The sequence below is a fragment of the Myotis daubentonii genome, chromosome 2, assembly GCF_963259705.1.
Source record: "Myotis daubentonii chromosome 2, mMyoDau2.1, whole genome shotgun sequence".
NCBI lineage: Eukaryota > Metazoa > Chordata > Mammalia > Chiroptera > Vespertilionidae > Myotis > Myotis daubentonii.
In genome coordinates, this window is record NC_081841.1 from 106,297,394 (window position 1) to 106,316,683 (window position 19,290).

The following is a 19,290-nucleotide window of genomic DNA, read 5'->3' on the forward strand; positions in this document are numbered from 1 at the left end:
ATAACTTGGGCAAACTCAGACTGTTAATTTGACATAACTTATTTTTCAATAATTTATACCAAATTATGGTGGTCATTACTTTTTACTAGGTGTTCACATCCAGACTATTAATAACTTGGTCTAGGCCCTCACAATCCTCTTCAAACTCATTAGTGATTTTACAGAAACGACATCTTTCTGTTTTAAAAGTTAGATTTAAATTAGATCTTTTCCTGTCTTCCTGTGCCACTCTCAAAAGATTAACACCTGGTAATTTCCTTCTCAGCCCTCCCAGTACCGAGAAAAAATGAAAGGAAATAAATGGAACCATTTCAATGAGTCTAGTAAGTAAGCAAAAAATGAGTTAAGAAATAAAAAAGAATGCTTAAAATTAATTTTTGAGAATTTAGCTGCTTTGAGTAATTTATTAAAAAGATGGAAATTATTTAAGTATCATTCTCCTTTATGCACATACATCCATTGGGTTTTGTTTTATTTTATTATAACTTTAAGGCAACTAGAATTGCAAATATTAATTTATATAAATAATCACCATAAAGTCTTCCAAAAGAAAAGCAAAAGCTATAATTTAGTCTAAATGTTTGGATGTCTTCCCAGTTTAATGTCAAAACTGTATCTTCCTTTGGGATAACTAGTCTTCTTTATTCTATTAAAGAGCCTTTTTAATGATTTATTCTGTATAATTATATATCATGCTTGACTTTCCTTTTACATAATATGAAAATTTTTATTTTCTTATTCTCTATGGTAACAGCTAACTTATTCTGAGCCTGTTTCTTTTCACTCTTAAATATGTACTTACTTTCCTGGAGGAGGAGGTGGGGATTGTGCAAATATACAAAGGCAGAGAATGGATAAGCAGTTAACATGAAGAGAACCATGTACCCCTCCACATTTCATCCTGAGACTGTGCACATTTTCATACCATGGGGCTTTCCAGGTGCTGTTTACTCAATACATTATGCTCCTTCTTCCCCTCTCATTCTCAGACTACTGTTCCTTACTCAAGACTCATTGTTAACTCAAAAACCATCTCCATCTTCATGCTTTCCCTGATCGTTCATGTCTCAGCTAGGGAATAGTCACCACTGTTAATTTTTTTAGAGTATGCAATTATAGCATTATTTTTATTTTTTAAAAAACCTTCATAATTTTCACATTTATATTACTTACAAAATTGTTCTTTTTCATCAGGTTACTTACTTTTGAAATCACTATCTGCTGATATCCTTCCAGAAATTGCACCGTAAGTTAAGTGTAAGGAACCTTATGGTTGGCTGATTAAAAACACCAGTATGTGGCAAAGAATCCTTGGGAAGTAAATAGTGGGTTGTGGCTCAGTAGTTGAGCATCGACCTATGAACTAGGAGGTCACCATCCGATTCTCAGTCAGGGCACATACCCAGGTTGCAGGCTTGATCCCCAGTAGGGGGCGTGTGGGAGGCAGTGGATGGATGATTCTCTCTCATCATTGATGTTTCTATCTCTCATCCATCTCCCTTCCTCTATGAAATAATATTAATATATTTAAACAAAACAAAACAAAATACCAGGATATGGCAGACAGCTCAGCAGGGAAGCATTTTTGGTCCCTCCTCTTGTCCTATCTATGTTTGGCTTTACACCCCTAGAAGCAGGTCCCATAAATATCCTAAGGGGCAATAATAGGTCACATCCCAGTAATTCTCTGCCTTGTGACCTGGAAAAGAGGAAGCCTGCTCCAGAAGGCTGCAAAGCCCTGGCTATGGAGCAGAGTTGAGAGCTGATAGGCAGCCGAGCCCATCAAACAATCCACTACCTATTTCCCAAGGATTATTTGCCACATGCCATCATGTGTGGCCCAATTAGGTCAGTCCTTTCCCTCAAATTTGCTTTTCTGAATATGTTTAGAAAAGTGTCATGTTCAACTGTTTTTACTTTTATTAATAAAAACATATTTATCTAGGGGTCTATCTGGCTGGTATTGATGATATTTGATAACATTCACAAAGTAGCTTGTTATTATCATTATCTCACTTTTTCCAGCACATAATAACTCCCCCAGAAGGGTCAATATCTGCTTCTGTAAGAGGATTAGCTACAGCTTCCTCCTTGGTTTTCTCAATGCTTTGAACTCCAGGGAGATTAGCACTCCTCTTCCTTTTAGATTCCCTATATTTTTGTACAGCAATTTATGAAAAAGGGAATTGTAATGCTCAGGTGTTAATTAAATATCAGAATCCTATGAAAGATAAAAATGAGCCTACTAGTTGTACCAGTTAATAATGCAGATTATTTCAATAGATGGAGTTACACATATGTTGATATATATGTGATTTGATATGTATGCTATTTTGTTGTATTGACAAGAGGCTTCAAAACTTTATATGTCAAATTTGCTGAAGGCGATAACATCATAGATATTTTTACGCTTAAAAATGTCCAATTTCATGCCAAAAAAAGAGCATTTGCGGAAAGTTATAATTCATTACTTTATTTTGAAGAAAATTGCTGCTGAATACTTTGGGAAGCTTATGGTGAACATGCTCCATCTCAAGATACTTGTGAACGCTGGTTTAAACGCTTTAAAAGTGATGATTTCTATGTGAAAGACAAAGAACGTCCAGGTCAACTGAAAAAGTTTGAAGACCAACAATTATAAGCATTATTGGATGAAGATGTGTGTCAAACTCAAAAATAACTTGCAGAAAGATTAAACGTTGTTCAGAAAACAATTTCTGATCATTTACAAGCAATGGGAGAGATTTTAAAGGAAAATGGGTGCCACATCAACTGAACGAAAGACAAATGGAAAACTGAAAAGTCATCAGTAAAATGTTGCTTCAATGGCACAAAAGAAAGTCTTTTCTGCATCAAATTGTGACTGGTGATGAAAAGTGGATTTATTTTGAGAATCCCAAATGCACAAAATCCTGGGTTGATCCAGGTCAACCATCAATATCGACTGCAAGGCCAAATCGCTTCGTAAAGAAGACAATGCTCTGCGTTTGGTGGGATCAGGAAGGTGTGGTGTATTATGAGCTTCTAAAACCAGATGAAACCATTAATACTGACCGCTACCAACAAAAAATAATCAATTTGAACCATGCTTTGATCGTGAAACGACCAGAATGTTTCAGAAGACACGGCAAAGTAATTTTGCTTCATGATGACGCACCATCACACACTTCAAAACCAGCTAAAGACACGTTAAAAGATCTTGTCTGGGAAGTTTAACCCATCCGCTGTATTCACCAGAGCTTGCTCCTTCAGATTACCACTTGTTCTGATCGATGGCACATGCACTTTCTGAGCAGCACTTCAAAACATACGAAGAAGTGGAAAATTGGGTTTCTGAATAGTTTGCCTCAAAACAAGAAAAGTTCTATTGGGACGGTATCCACAAATTACCTCAAAGATGAGGAAATGTGTAGCTAGTGATGGACATTACTTTGAATAAAGCACTTTTGATGTTTCTCTTGAAATTATAGTGTTTTCTTTTATTACAAAATCCACCATTGTTAACCAGAAGGAAGTTAGAAAGAAAAATAAACAAAAAAGATTTAGAGAAGATTTTAAAGACATCTAAAACCACTAGTAAATTATCTCTTCAGAGATATAAAATTATGTGATAAATATTAAAATTATTATCCTCTCAAGGGCTACTTATTTACTGTTAAAATACTCTTGTACTTTTGGGATGGAGACTAATTTTTAAATTTCAGGCATTTAGATTTAGAACTTGATTCACAGCTTATTATGTGTAAAATGTAATTCTCTAATGTTTTTACATTGAGTCCCAAAGCTCTAGAGCAGTGGTTCTCAACCTTCTGGCCCTTTAAATACAGTTCCTCTTGTTGTGACTCAACCATAAAATTATTTTCATTGCTACTTCATAACTGTAATGTTGCTACTGTTATGAATCGTAATGTAAATATCTGATATGCAGGATGGTCTTAGGCGACCCCTGTGAAAGGGTCGTTCAACCGCCAAAGGGGTCACGACCCACAGGTTGAGAACCACTGCTCTAGAGCATATATGCTAAATGGGAAAATTAATACCCAAATTTTACAATGTATGTCAGCACTATAAACAATTAGTACTGAAAAAAATGACTCCTTTTTTTGTTGTTGTTATTCTCACCGGAGGATATTTTTCCCATGGATTTTTAGAGCGAATGGAAGGGGGAGAAACATTGATGTGAGAGAGACATATGAGTTGGTTGCCTCCCACACCTGCCCCAACCAGGGCCAGGGATTGAGCCTGCAACCTGCAACTGCAGTAGGCGGCCTTGACTGAAATCAAACCCGAGATCCTTCAGTCCAAGGGCTGACATTCTAACCACCGAGCCAAACCAGCTAGGGCATGATTCCTTTTTTGATGATAAAATGCCATTAAACACTTAAAAATTTGTCAAGGGCCTACTGGGTCCTAGGCTCTGAGGATGGGAGAAGGTTGGAGAAGGGGTTGGGTGAGGTTGGATGAAGATACAAGAGAGGGGAGGGGAAGTAAGGAAATTAACAAGGCACAGGGCCTGCTTTCAAAATGTGTTCATGATCTCATGAGGAATGAAAGAAAAGCTGAAGAGAAAGGACAGTGCTGTAGGTATACTGACAATTGTGTACTGATAATAAAAATATGTAGCTTCCAGGTGAGGAGATAAGGAGATGAGAAGCTGTGTGTGTGGAGGTGGGGGTTGGGGGGGGAGGGTGGAGAGACAAGGGGGAGTCTTTTAGGGCCTGTAGTATTCCTACTTCCTAATCAAAAAGATCAACTCCAAGTGTGAAAACAGGTTTCATTTGTTGCTACTAAGGAAGCTTCACAACTCAAATGGCTGATAATGTCAAAAACATGGGACCCAGAGCCAGAAAATGAAGGTCTGTTCCAGCTCCATCACTTAGAAGCCATAGGCCTTAAGCACATCCCCTCAGCTGTCCAGCTTCTGAGGAGAGAATTCAGGAAAGCACTTTGTGTACCAGAAAAGCAGACATGAAAGTCAGTTAATGGTACTATTGTGCTTTTACTAGATGATGAAACTGGGATTAGATTGAGACCATTCAAAACCCAAATCACACATTATACCAGGGATGGGAAAAGACCCAGAGCAATTTAAATGTTCAAGACTCAGCTGCCCCTTTTGAACTGAGCTGTAATCTATGCTGATATTTTGTCCTGTGAGTAACTGTCCAGCTTCACTTCCTGTCATACCTCTTATAATGGGCCACATCAGTCATTGCTAACAGAACAAACACTGCACTCCAGTCCTTCATGACTGATGCCAAGATTCTTCCTCAGTTATTAGTGACACTATTGTAATTAGCTAGTTATTAATAATAGGAAAGGAGCAAAGAGAAGGCCAGATATTATAGGCATGTTATTTGGGCAGCTTCACCAGGAAGCTATTTTGCACACCACAGGGAACCACCAGCCCACTCTCTGCAGATTACTAGGGGAAAGGACTGCACAAAGGGGAGATAGCACCATGTGCAGTGAGTAGGGGAAGGTACAGAGGAAAGGTGCTTTCCTGTCAGTCTAACCTGGGGACAGAGATCATTGGCCAGAGTGGGCAGAGCCACGGCAAGCCCACAAAACTTTGGGAATACATAGCCCCCGAGGCAGAGGAGCGCATTCACTTGGCTCTCGGCACTCTCTCTCGGCTCTCCGGTTCCTTTGGCATGGCTCCTGCCCGAGTTCCTCCATATCCATGTGACCCTGTGGACCCCACACACAATGCATCAGGAAGCACAAACTAAGCAAGCCTGATGCTAGACTGGACTATGCCCTAACACCAGCTTTGATTCCAGCTCTGCTGAAACCAAACTGGGACTTCTTCCTTAGCAGGACAAAGGAAAATGGGATGTTGGAAACTCAGAGGTGTAATTCCACAGAAATAAAACTTTCTACAGTATCTTATCCTCCCATGGGGACCTCCAGAAATTCTTATTCCAGCAGTATCCCAAAGACTCCACTTCCAACAACATTAGTAACCTAAACACGGCACCTAGCTTAATTCCCTTGGAGTAACACTTCATTGTATTATAGTGCCTGCCCCCTCAATAGTTTGACAACAGATCATGTATTATTAATCTTTGCATCCCTTCAGAGTATCTGGTAAAGATGGCTTATTGAATGAATGAATGCATGAATGAATGGGTGTGTGCACATAATTTTCTGCCTACAAAGAACAGAATTGTGACTTAGTGTAACTATGTGTTTATGTGGGTTTCCCCAAAGCGATCTCACTCGCAATATATTTCTGTAAGTGCTTTGAGATACAAATCACAAACCATAAAGTTCACTAAGTTAAAGTGTACAATTCAGGCTTTTAGTATATATTGAGTTGTGCATCCATCACCACCATCAAATTGCAGAACATTCTCATCACCCCAAAAGAAAACCCCTACCCATTAGCAGTCACTCCTCATTTCCCCCCACTCCCTAGCAATCACTAACCTACTTCCTGTTTCTCTGGATTTTTAATTAATCTTGTTACATGTATACAGAATATCGAGTATTAGAATCATTTCTCCCATGACTGAAATAAATAAAATCCGAGGTAGCTTTGATTTCTTATATTAGCATAGAATCAACCGCCTGCCTTGTGACCCTGGACACGTGTTGAACTGAATTTATTCTCTTCATAAAATAAAGAAGTGTACACCGTGTGTGAGGGATTCAGGTTAGAACACCAACCTAAAGAACAAAATAAATAAACAAACAAACAAAACAGAAACTGGCTCATAGAGACAGATTAATGGTTGTCAGATGGGAGGAGGGGTTGGAGGTCTGAGTGAAAAAGGTGAAGGGATTAAGAAGTACAAATTGGTAGTTACAAAATAGCCATCTACACTAATAAAAGAGAAAAATGGTAATTGGCGCATGACGATACCCTTTTCATTGGCTAATCAGGGCTATATGCAAATTAACTGCCAACTAAGATTGGCAGTTAACTGCCAACAAGATGGTGGTTAATTTGCATATGTAGGCACAATGCAGGGAGGCAAAAGGGAAAGCAGGAAGAAGCCCCCTGCCACTGACAGTGATTGGAAACCCAGGGGGGAGCTAAGAGCTGGGGGGCAGGGCAAAGGCGGCCCTGGGGCCGCCTTTGCCCTGCCCCCCAGCCATGATCGGAGAATCAGGTGCCTTTGCCGCCCTGGCCAGTGATAGCAGGAAGTAGGGGTGGAGCCAGCGATGGGAGCTGGGCACGGTCGAAGCTGGCAGTCCCAGCAGATAGGGGTCCCTTGCCTGGGCCTAAAGCGGAGCCCATGATCGCGGGGCCGCTGCAGCTGTGGGTCCCCGCTGCCCGGGCCGGACGCCTAGGCCAGAGGCGTCAGGCCTGGGCAAGGGGCCGATCCTGCGATTGGAGGGTGATGGGAGTCAACGCCTGAGGGCTCCCAGTATGTGAGAGGGGGCAGGCTGGGCTGAGGGACACTCCCCCCACACACACCCAGTGCACGAATTTCGTGCACCAGGCCCCTAGTGCCTATATAAAGTAAAACATAGGGACAATTATTATCAATAATTGTAATAGCTATGTATGATTACTAGACTTATGGGTACTAAACTTATGGGGGGAATCGCTTTATAAATTATATGATGGCCTAACTACTATGCCGTATATGCTGTTTACCTGAAACTAATATAATTTTGAATGCCAACTGTGATTGACAAATTTTTTTTAAAAAAAGATCTACAAATACAAAATTAACGACCGCCCCCCGCCCCCCTCCCCAACAAAAAAACAAAAAACAAAAACACCCTGTGGCATCGCTTCCAACACCCCACCCTCGCCAACCTTCCCTTAATAAATGTGTCTATATAATTCAGATTCCAGGGCAGAATGCCGCAGCTGCCTCCCCTAGAGAAGCTGTGTTCTCTGTTTCTTCCCCTCTCCTAGTCTTTCCTTTTGGCCGAGGAGAGGGTCCCTGCAGAGCTCAGGAACCAAGGCTCAGCGCTACGCCCACAGGAAGCGTCACCCAGCAGGGGACCCTCCTAGGCGGCGCGCGCAGGGGAGCTGGAGGGCGCGGCTCGGGGCGGGACAACGACGCCGACAGCCAATCCCGGCGCAGAAGAGGCGGGGCTACACTTGACAGTGGAGGTTGCCGGGCAGCCGATCCCGGGCGCAGCCCGCTGAGTGCAGCGTGGGGAGCACGAGAGGCTCAGGCAGCGGTGGCGGCGGCGTCCCGGCGATGCTGCGGCACTCTTCGAGCGCAGGAGCCCCGGCCTCTTCCTAAGGTAGTAGCCCCGTTCGCCCCAGGGCCGGGGCACCGCGGCGCCCAGGTCAAGGCTCCCTCAGGCGCTGGGCTCTTGAGCCAGGGATGGGCTGGCTACGGGGAGGGGGTGGGGGAGGGCGGGGCCTGGGCGGGGCTACGCTGCCCGGCGGCGGTCCCAGCGAGGAAGAGGGAGGGAGCCCAGGGGGAGGTGCTGTCTCCGGCCGGCAGCTCGTGGCATCCCCATCCTCCATCCGCCTCTGCCTCCAAGTGGTTTGAAAGAGCTTTTGTTCCAGGAGAAAGTTTGATGCTGAGACTCCAGGAGCCAGACTGGCGTCCCCAAGGCCCGCGCCTTTAATAGAGGCAGCTCCCCTGCCTGCCGGGTGCCTGTGCCCTGAATGTGGGCATGCAGGAACCCATGCCGCTTTCTGATCAGAGCAGCATTCCTGACACAGGCTGTTCTTCAGGATATTCATCTGTAGGAACCCCCTTGGAACAACTATGACTTTTGCTTGAAAGTAGTGCACCAAGTAGTCAATGTCCCCATGTTCTCTCCTCCTAGAATGGGCTCTATCAAGGTCTGTACTCTCAGAGCTTAAAAAATGTGTCTATCTACCTTACCTTCTAATTAAAGCCCCCAATCACTAGAATGTCCAAGGTGCCAGTGATTACTTTTGTCATGTCTTGAATATTTTCTTACTGCCACGTGCTTGCAACAGGCTTTCCCTGAGCGCTGGCTGCTGTGCAGCACAGGAAAGGGAGGGGGAAGTTGTGGCCCAGCTCTCAGGGCAGGTGGAAACAAAGAATGCAGAGCATGTGTATCCACTTGAAGGCAGGCGAAAGTTTCATCCTTCAAAACTAGATGGGTTATAGGTGGGGATCATTTGCTTTACAAAACTTTCTCTAATGCAGAGAAATAATTAGAGCCAGAAATGAGTTTTACACAAGATTGTAGGAACACAAAGTAGCTCAGGTAGAGGTAGTAAAGTGGGTATTGCATGGACTGGAAATTAGCAGGTCTCAACAAATATATGTTGCCTACTAATTCTAATCATTTTGGTACTATTCTGATCACATGTGGATTCTCACAGTTACTTTATTTCTTACTAAGACATAGTCATACCGTAAGACTATTTCATTCATAATACCAACTTCTGTGCCCTGGAGATCTTTTGTGCCCTGTTGTGTCTTTTGCCAAGGACATCAGCATGTTTTTGTGGTCCATATGATTTATCCCCACACCAGGTAACATATCTGTAAGAACATTTACATCATAAATAGAAGGAAACTTCCTTAGTCAGTAGTGACAGAACAGTGTTCCTATATTGAGCACATTCTATGTGCCAGATATACTACTAGGTGGTTTACATATATTATTACTTTAATTCTTACAATCTCTGATGAGGTATTATTTTTCTGTTTTAGAGTTTAAAGAGTTTATGTAATTTTCCCAAGATTATATGACAAGTGAGTGACAAAGTTGGGATTTGAACTTGTATGTACTGTATGCTGTCTCCCATCCCCTCTTGAAAGAGACTAGTAGTATGTGTTATAGTAGGAAATCCAAATATGACAACGTAGACTGTCTACTGGCCTCAACCAGACCCCTTTACAGAACATCTTCTCTTTCTGGAAACCCATCACTGTATGCCTGTGCCCAGCAGGTGTTTTATTCACCAAGGGGTGACATCTCACCAAGGGACTCCCAGACTCTCCTCCATCCTCAATCCTCAGCGTGTAAATCAGATGGACAGCTCCAGACATAAGCTCCTTGCCCTTTCAGATAAATTTATTCCAAAGACAGGTAACAGAGTTTTTCCTCACTAGCAAACATAGAGCAGTTTCTACCTTCACAGTCATCAAGTCTATTTTGGATCTGCACATATATGTACAGCCCCAGTTGGCAGCAACACATCCCCTTCACTGTTCACACTGGTGTACTTGTCCTCCTGTACAACTGTCAGAGAATTCCTGACAGAGGCCAGCCTACATAAATGGAAAGCCTAAAACAAAGTTACTGGAGAAGATGGTACTAGTCTAGGAAATCCCTGGACTGTCCTCTGCTGACCAAAAAGGAAACTAACTTAGGGCCCTGCTGGTATATATTGTAGCCTGTTGTCAACACTGTTGAAGAGATGTGCTCACCATATACAAACCCTTTCACATGTTGTCTTGTGTTGATGTGACCACACACCTATTTCTGATTTGATTACTTGCTTTTACACTTAGGTAGTTGTCAGTTGGCTGAACAATATAAAAAAAAAAACAAACAAAAAAAAACACCACAAAACTGATTTCACAGTTATGATACAGTAAGTTTTGAAGCCGTGCCTAAAAATAATTGTGTCTGTTACTATAATCTACAGCTGTTGTTTTAATATTTCCGTTCCCTAAGGGTGTGTGTGTGTGTGTTCTCATCCTTGGTATAGTTTTCAACTCTCTCTGGTTCCAAAATGGTTGGCAGTAATAAGCCTAAAAGGAATAAATGCATTTGTTGAGCTGTGACCATATGCTGCTTGGAAACATATCCCTGTGGGTGGCATTTTACTCATGCTACTCTAGTGCTAAGAATATCAAAGTCCTGTATGCATGCTTTGGGATTTTCAGTGGACTCTCCTGTCTAATTATTTCACTCAATCCCCATAACAGTATTTGGGTTTCAGTTTAGAAGACAGCCCCAGTATCTCTCCTCCAACATCTCTAAACGCCCCCGCACTGGAGCAGCACTAATTAAAGCTGGGAAAGTAGAGTATGAGGTATGCTCATTGTCACATTCTTACAACAGGATGAAAAATGTATTAGAAACATGGTTGGGATAGAGTGAAGTACATGTCTTTAAAATGACTAGTGACTTACAAAACTCTATCAAATTATTGATATTGCACAGTTTGCCTAAATAAAGTTGGGTTCATGCAAATAGCTCGTTAACTTAAAACTGTCCCGTATCAGCAAACTTCCAATATGTATTCTCTTCTATTTATAAAACTTCTAAATTAACTAGCAAACCGTCTTTATTTCCATGTATCATCAAATCTTAAATACCATCAATTGTAAGACATAGCATTATTTTTATTTTATACAAAAAGAAAGAAAATACTGCCAGTTATGACATGGCACTTTAACAGTGGTCTGTATATTTGATACATACCAGAATTAACCCTTTGCTTCAGTAGGTTCCTTTGAAACAGAAACTCAGTGCTGGTAACCTTGTCTGGATGTACACCTCCAAGAACATATATATCTACTTAAAGGCCTTGCCTTGTAGTCCACTTTTTAACCTCCCCCAAACCTATCTTTTATATTTTGACATTTGACAAAGAAACAGGTTAAAAAGATAGAGAAAATTTTGATGGGCAATTCAGATTTTCATCTGTCATTGCCTCTGCTTCTTTATTGCTCCCTGGTCAAACAAAGTCCATTTCTAGGACAAGGACAGCAAGCCTGATAAGGATGCCAGCAAAGGAATGGCAGGGAAATGTAACAGCAGTGAGCTCTAAAGCAGTTCTGAGGATTGAAGCAAGTTAGCATTGGCCAAATTACCCCACAGCCTATGAACATAATTAGTTGGACCTGCAATGACACACCCAGATTCCAGTCCAGTGAAATATGGAACCTGTGAAATCCATTTATAACAGAGGTCACTGATGGGTTTCTAAGATTCATCTAGTTTGCTGGCTCAGGGGGATGATGAATGATGTGGGCAGAGGGCTGTTCCTGACTCCCTGTGTATGGGTGAAGTAGTATGGCAGGGTAGTGGGTACTGTGAAGGGATTTGGCAGATAGGTAAGAGATGATGGCTTGTTCACATAGGAGAAAATAGTGATCAATTAAATCTTTGGGTTTATACTCTAAAGGAACTTACATATACTTTTGTTAAGTATTGTTAACATGGATCAGACAAATGAGAAAAAGAAAAGTTTAAATCTTGTTTTTTTCTAAACAGAAGATAGAATGAAAGAAAAACAGGGTAATATTAGTTGCTAGTTCTATGATTATGCGGGGTGATTTGTTTCAGTCAGGTATGGTAAGATATGCAGATATAGATGTTACTGTCATAAAGGAAGAAATGTATACTCACATTCCATGGGAACCAGGGAAGCAGTGGAGTCAGAGGGAATAAGGAAAATGTGGACAAGAGACTTGATTGTGGTTTCCACTGGAAAGAACAGGAAGCAAAGTTAACAGGTTTAGGATTGGCTATTTGGAATAATTTCAGAGGGCTCTGGGACACAGGGCAGTTCCTAGATGTTTTGTACCTGGCCCTGAGGTGCTTAGGTTAGGGGGAGAGTGGCCTTGAGTATGAGAGCCAGTTAAGGAGGTGATTGGGAGTTTGGACTCAGTATTGGTTGGTTTGCATAGGAAAGGCATACTGGAAGGGAAGATGTTTATCTCTAGGAATTTGCTCACCCTGTGAAGAGTAGTCCCTAGAGTCATCAAAACCCCAAGATGTTAAAACATCAGAATACAGGAGATAGAAGACATGGTAACATGGGAATTTGTTAAATAGTCACCTAATGAATTAGGCCCATGTTCACATGGAGTATTCAGCCAATTGTGCAGCAACGCCTCAGTCAGGGCCTGACACATGGTACTCATCCAGTAACCAGTAATTAAATCTGAGTCATGGTGCCAGATGGTCCAGCCAATGCTCACAGTCAGGCTTTGCTGGAACAGTCAGGTGTTCACTGTTCATCTTCAGAAGAAGAAAAGATAAGAAACTGCACACTCCACGGATGAAAGATGAACCACCCAGGGTGAAAAGGAGGCAAAACACTGAAGTCTTTAAAAACATAAGCCCTTAAGCAAATACATCGTTAGCTGTAGAATTTTGAAATCTACAAGGTAATTATATCTTTGGGGTAATTACTTATTCACTGGATTTGGAATATCAACAAAAGTCAGGGAACATGAAAGTCAAAGGCAACTTTTTAAAAGGTTGTTTCTCAGAGTAAAATGGGAGTTGCAAGTGTGTGTGGCATTTGTTGTGCTCAGGAGTAGACTTCTAAATATGAGTTACTCTAAATAGCATGAAACATACTTTTCTTAACTTCATGTCAGTATTGATCAGGTGATGGGATGATATGCATACACATAAAGAAATGGTACTGGACAGAGTTATATGAAAGCATTTAACAGGGAGTGTGCTGGTGACAAGTTTAGGCAAAATATGTTTTAAATGTACCTGTACTAACACATATCCACTTTAAGGATGCTGATGGAGAGTGGTGATGAGTGGGATGAACATGAGGTGAGACTCAGGACATTATTTTTAATGATGAGTGGCAGGAGTGCATGAGGCTAGAAGTGTTAGGACTCACAACAAAGTAAATGAAATGAAATGTTGCCTTGTAAATTTTCTTTATGTGGTTGGGTAATGATGATGACATCTTTAAAGTCTAATGACTTTTCCTTAGAATTTTGACCATGCACATTAATAATAATGAAAACATAAGCAGGCGGTCAATCTAATAATCTAAAAAGGTGGGGGTTAGAGAGCAACCCAAGGGCTTGTATGCATGCATATTAGCATAACCAATGGAAACAGACACTGGGGCGGTGAGGGCTTGCCTAGGGTGGGAATGACTGGGGGAGGGGTCAATCGGGGAAAAAGGAGACATATGTAAAACTTTAGACAATAAAAAATAATAATAATCTAAGAAGGTAACTCCTTCACAGTGAAAATTCTGAGATTGCCCTTTGCTTACCATTCCTTCCACTCTGACTTTGCACACATCTCCTTTGCATTGTGTAGGAGCTTATTTATGTTGATGGAAATTGTAGGAATGCTTTCACTAGAGCACAGCTGCTCACCCATTGTGTTTCAAAACTGACATCATAACTCTAATTAGAGCAGCAATATTAGCCTAAACTTGCCAATGAAAGCATTTCTGCCTAGCTTATGTTGCTGACCTAGAGTTCATATTTGTCATGACAGTCCTTGGGTGGTTAGGATATGTTAAGTGAAACATATTTCTTAACCTAATATATGTTTTACAATCGAGGCTTCTGTGGCCTTTTTTTTTTTTTTTAATCTTTATTGTTGAGACTATTACATAATGTCCCCCTTTTCCTCCTATTGATCCATTCTAGCCCACCCACAGTCCCAACCCCAGGCCTTCAACATCCTATTGTCTGTGTCCATGGGTTATGCATATATGCATACCAGTTCTTTGGTTGATCTCTTCCCACCTATCCACCTACCCATCCCGCCTTAGATTCGACAGTCTGTTCCATGCTTCTATATTTCTGGATTTATTTTATTCATCAGTTTATTTTGATCATTAAATTCCACATATAAGTGAGATAATGTGATACTTTTCTTTCTCTGACTGGCTTATTTCACTTAGCACAATACTCTCCAGGTCCCTCCGTGCTGTCTCAAAGGGTAAGAGGTCCTTCTCTTTTACTGCTGCATAGTATTCCATGGTGTAAATGCACCACAGCTTTTTTATCCACTCATCTACTGATGGGCACTTGGGCTGTTTCCAGATCTTAGTTACTGTATTTGTACTGCTATGAATATAGGGACCTTTTAACCTTGGATTCTGTACATGAATTAGGCCTATGTAAAAATTGGTGTATACTGTCAAATGAAATAATATGTGAAAATATCTGAATTTTTCAAAATATGTAATGGACATTACATCTACATAAGTGGTTTCCGGTATTTTTCAGCATCAGAAACATTCGAGTCCTTTGCTTCCTGGAGCCCTTATAAGACCCCATAATGGGAGGGAGAGGGTTAAGGGACAGCCCTCCTGGAGCTGTTCTCAGTATTTTCATTCTATTTGAGCTTTAACCTTTATGAATTTGAATTTTACTCTTTTGGGAGTAGAGTGGAAAGAGGCATACCCTTGCTTACATTTTAAGCCCTAGAGCTTAGAAAGGTGCTGGCAAATTGTAAGAGCTTAATAACTATCTGCTGAATTAAAAATATAATTTGACTGGAATTCCCACCTTTCTTAGTTCCCACCTTTCTTGGTTCAAAGATTCTTATTAATTATGAATAAAAGTCCTCACAAAATACTTTATAATTTGATAGTTAAATCACCTCGAATGAAGCAAGAAATCAAAACTGAAATTTTAACAAATAAAGTCATGAAGATAACCTTGCCTTAAGAAATTTTTTTAAAAATCTATTACAAATGACCATTATTAAAATTTTATGGTATTGTATTAAAAATAATAGTATATAAATTCCAGATTTTGATGTAGATTACTTAATGAACTTAATTTAAACATACAAATAAGTAGTGCAACCTTGAAGAAAGGACCAATTACTTAATGCAGCTTGCTAAAACAATAGAATTACAGTGTGAAGAAAAACAGTAAAGAAAAGAATGACTTATATTTTGGTTATAACCTAATATTGTATTAAATTTCAGATAAGCCATGTAAACTATGGACTTTGGGCCATGATGATATGTCAGTGTAGGTTCATCAACTGTAACAACTGTACCACTGTGGTGGGGAATGTTGATATTTAGGAGGCTATGCATGTGTGGGTGCAGGAGATGTATGGGAAATCTCTCCTCCTTCCCTTCAACTGCTCTGAAACTGTAGTCTTAATAAAAAAAGAAGGAAGGGAGAGAGGGAGGGAAACCAAGCAAAGTAAGGTATTTATTCCAGGTCTGAAAGCAGTGAAGATTTTTCTGAGTATTTATGTCATCTTATAAAAAAAAAAAGACGGAATATAGAAAACTGAAACTTATTTAATTAATGAAATAAAAATAAAACAATTATAAAAGACAAAAAATGACAGAATGAGAAAGGAGGTGGCCAATGAAAACTTATCTAAAATATGTAAGGTGTTGATATGAATATGGACTGTGTCACGTGAGTACTCAGATTCTACTCCATAGGGTTGAGGGACATGAGCAGATATTTTGGGCATTGGAATACAAATGTTAGACCATTGTGTGATCAGCCCAGAGTATAAAACATGCTCAATAATAACAGCACTTAATGGTATGGTCTGTGCTTTAGCAAAAGTCTAAAGTGATTTGGAAAGTTGAAATCCTATGCCCACTTCTTTTTCATTTGTTACAAGTAAAACGAAAATAACGATAACAGTCCTGAACCAGCACTAAAGAAGATAATTGTAGGGCTTTTATTCAGAAAGTACTTGAGACAGAATTCTTCATTGGGATTTTCTTTTACTTAGATGTTTTTCCAGGCAGTAGAAACAAATTCAACAACAGAGTTCAGTTTGGACACTTACCGACACGTATAGCACATTAGATAGCTTCTCTACCTTAGTTTTATCTTCTTGGTTCTTATTATCATGAACCTGTCACTGTTTCATGATCTGTGCATCTCAGAGCCGTCCTGGTGGTTCTGATGTGGAAGTGCACAGGAGCTTTTTCCACCTTGCGTCTTCTGATAGATGACTGTCAGGAGACACACCCCTGCCAACTGGCCTCTTAAAACCAAGGCCATCTGCTAGTCAAAAGCTGCCATTCAGAATGCTGCCACTCTCCCCATCATATCATTTTTATTTCTACAGCTGGCTCTTAAACATTGCTTCCCCTGGGAGCTGAGATACTAGAAAATTGAAACCCACAGCTAATAACCAAAATTCATGATCGTTTAAATCACCTCCCCCTCCATCTTCATCTAGAGCTGCTCACAAATAGACTGATTTGAGTTTCTCCTTGTATTTCCCCAATTCAGAATCTAATGAGCCACTACGTAGCCAGAATTTGGTTGCCAGAGAGATGAATAGACCTAGCCTGTCTTTATGATCCTGCATTTTGAGTATCAGTCCCTGAAACCTCCAGTGATTTTACTGAGAGGAGTATTAAGAATAGGTTTTATACCAGTACAAACACTTACTATGCTTTCTTGGTTCTTTATGTAGATATTTTACCTAGGAACATATATATTGCTTTTTGTTACCTCAATTCTCCCAAAGCCCATCAAAGCTCTTCTAACAAGTTCCAACTAATTGTTATTTCTTTTTTTTTCTTTTTGCACTTATCTTGATTTCCTCTTTTCTCAATCTGCCATCATATCTCCACCCTCCTACAAAAAAATAATATATATACACACACGTGTATATTTGTGTGTGTATTTGCATATAAATATATAATGCACACCATTATACAGTTTAAGAAATGAGTCAGAGTCATTGTTCTCTAGCCTCAAATAGTTTTGTTCTTTTACCTTCTCTTCCAAGGAATACTGAGCCTGGACATCACCAGCCCCCTGTGTGCTGCCAGTGTCCTTTGCTCCGTGGCCACATGGGCAGCAGTATCTCTCTTCATTCCTTTTCCCCAACTCAAAGTCTTCTTTCTGCATTGCCATTTCTTGGTTCCACTCTCTTTCCTGTTGTACAATGCCTTCTATTCCCCTGACATCTTTGTCTTCTCAGAGAGGAAATATGATGTATCTGAAAGAACAAACTTTAAGAATATGATGTTTTACCCGGCCAGCGCAGCTCAGTGGTTGAGTGTTGACCTATGAACTAGGACAGCCGTGGGCAAACTATGGCCCGCGGGCTGGATCCGGCCCGTTTGAAATGAATAAAACTAAAAAAAAAAAAAAAAGACCGTACCCTTTTATGTAATGATGTTTACTTTGAATTTATATTAGTTCGCACCAACACTCCATCCATGCTTTTGTTCCGGCCCTCCGGTCCAGTTTAAGAACCCACTGTGGCCCTCGAGTCAAAAAGTTTGCCCACCCCTGAACTAGGAGGTCACGGTTCGATTCCTGGTCAGGGCACGTGCCCAGTTGCAGGCTCCATCCCCAGTGTGGGACATGCTGTAGGCAGCTGATAGATGATTCTCTCTCATCATTGATGTTTCTATCTTTCCTTTTCCCTTTCTCTCTGAAATCAATAAAACTATATTTAAACAAAAAAAACCCCAACAAAAACCCATGTTGTACCAGAAAAATAAAAGGAATATGGTGTTATCAGCAGCTATCACCGCTGGTAAGCTTTCCTAAAACAGTATTCCATATTTAAAAGATTTTGTTGTTGTTGTTGTTAAAGGTATTCCTAATACATTATAAGTGGACTTTTTAACTTAATTTCTTTTATTTATTTGTCTGGTTATTTGGTATGTTATTTTTTTGTTTTTCAATTATAGTTTATACTCAATACTATTCTGTATTAGTTTCATATGTACAGCATAGTAGTTAGAAAATCATGTACTTTATAGAGTGGTCTCCCCCCCAACTGAAATAGAAGATTTTGTTTTCTTAAAGGAAGTCATAGTTGCTCTGGCTATTAGGACATACTAACAGCTGGTTGCCCTCTGGTGATGTCAGAGATGCTGAGAAGGGCAATTTGACAAAGGCCTTTCAGAGCATTTAGTCCTAAGCTTGTCCCTGTCTTTGCTGTGTAAGTGGCTCACTCCTCAGCAGTAGGAGGGACTCAGGCCTTGGGGGACCACTCTGACCTGTTTGAATAAGCTATCAATCTCTTTAAAAGCCTTCCAGACATTTACTTTGGCAGCACTTACAGGCTGGTGCTTTTGGGGTGCTTTTAGTTTCTCCTCCGTATTTGTTAAACAGTTGAGGTATTTATCAGAAATGTCCATTGGACACACAGTATAGTATGTATTTTGAATTGTATTTTTACTGAAACTGTGGAACTTGATTTCTTGTTGGATCATGTCCTTAGCATCTGAAAGAAATACTGGAAGTGTTGAAAAGAAATTATATGTGAATTACCCCCATTTAGAAGAAGACAATCAGAGCTGGCACAGCTGCTGAGCTCTCTGCCACAACTGACCAAGTGTGAGGACTGCTGATCAGGAGGCAAACAGAGGAGGAGCCCGGGACCTACGCCCTCCTCCCACCTCTTCTGTCTCCCATGGGACACAGGGCCCAGGCCCATCCACCCAGGGAACCAACACCAGCTTAGAAACAAGATTAGAAAATAAGAAACACAGTTCAGAGGTCACAAGGGACATGGGAAAAAGGCTGTGGCAATGTTGATTGCACTTGTATCCTGGATAAGATCTCTCACTTGAAATTCGTGTGAAACATGGGCAAATGTATGTATTCTTTTCTTTAGTTTTGGAAGGGAGTCTATAGCTTTGATTAATTTCTTAAAGGAACCCATGGCTAAAAAGTGTTTGAAAACCTCAGT

At 40.6% G+C, this 19,290-nt stretch overlaps 1 protein-coding gene across 1 annotated transcript in view; it reads left to right on the forward strand.

The window, feature by feature from the left end:
• The first annotated feature begins 8,077 nt into the window (after positions 1-8,077).
• The window catches only part of FRY (FRY microtubule binding protein), a 608,287-nt gene continuing 597,074 nt past the window's right edge, over positions 8,078-19,290 (forward strand). Inside the window, exon 1 of the mRNA XM_059684112.1 lies at positions 8,078-8,214. The gene's annotated coding sequence lies outside the window, so the exon portion shown is untranslated. The remainder of the gene's footprint in view (positions 8,215-19,290) is intronic.